This window comes from Suncus etruscus, chromosome X (genome assembly GCF_024139225.1).
Source record: "Suncus etruscus isolate mSunEtr1 chromosome X, mSunEtr1.pri.cur, whole genome shotgun sequence".
Classification (NCBI taxonomy): Eukaryota; Metazoa; Chordata; class Mammalia; order Eulipotyphla; family Soricidae; genus Suncus; species Suncus etruscus.
The window spans coordinates 91850857-91851525 of record NC_064868.1 but is presented as its reverse complement, the minus strand read 5'-3'; the positions used below and the strand labels follow the sequence as shown (position 1 = coordinate 91851525).

Genomic DNA, 669 nt, shown 5'->3' with positions numbered 1-669 from the left:
ATATTTCCCTGATGACTAATGAAGTTAGTTTTAAGTGGGGGGTTGGAGCTGCAAGAAACTGGGTATGATTATCTTTGATAAGCAGGCCACTAATCAAACTGTTTTTTTCTGACAGTTTCTGGAAGAATAAATGCCAAATATGAGGTACTAAATAAATATTTGCTAAAAATGTATCACTTAATTCAAGTAAATTAAAGAATGCTGACCACTGTAACCCTTTACTTGCCTTCACCCAGTCTCTATTGAAAGGAAAAAAATGAGGAAAGTCATTTTTTGGGTTTTATTTTGTTTTGTTTTGTTTTTACATTTGGGGAAATCGCAGGGGTCAGCACATCCGGAGTGCAATGGATAAGCCTCAACCTGGGAAAACCACCTTCGTGATCATGGTATATCCCCTGCCAGGTAAGGAAAGTCATTTTTAATGCTGTTCAGTACCATAGTTCTTTGGTAGACCAGAATTACTCACACTATAGCATAGTAGTTTCAAAGTTAGCCATAAATAAATACTCAGACTAAGTAGTAAAGGATCAACTGTGAATTGCAGTTGAGGATGGAATAGTCAGTAGGCACTATAAAATGTAACTTTTGGATTTACATTGAAGTTGAGCTATATAGTTTTGTATGTTTTTTGTTCTTGTGGGGACCACACTGGCAGTACTCAAGGATTAC

At 36.3% G+C, this 669-nt stretch overlaps 1 non-coding gene across 1 annotated transcript; it reads right to left on the bottom strand.

Moving 5' to 3' along the window:
- Positions 1–249: 249 nt before the first annotated feature.
- On the bottom strand, positions 250–410 carry LOC126000006 (U1 spliceosomal RNA). The gene has a single exon (XR_007492412.1). It is a non-coding gene; the product is annotated as a U1 spliceosomal RNA (small nuclear RNA).
- Positions 411–669: the final 259 nt, after the last annotated feature.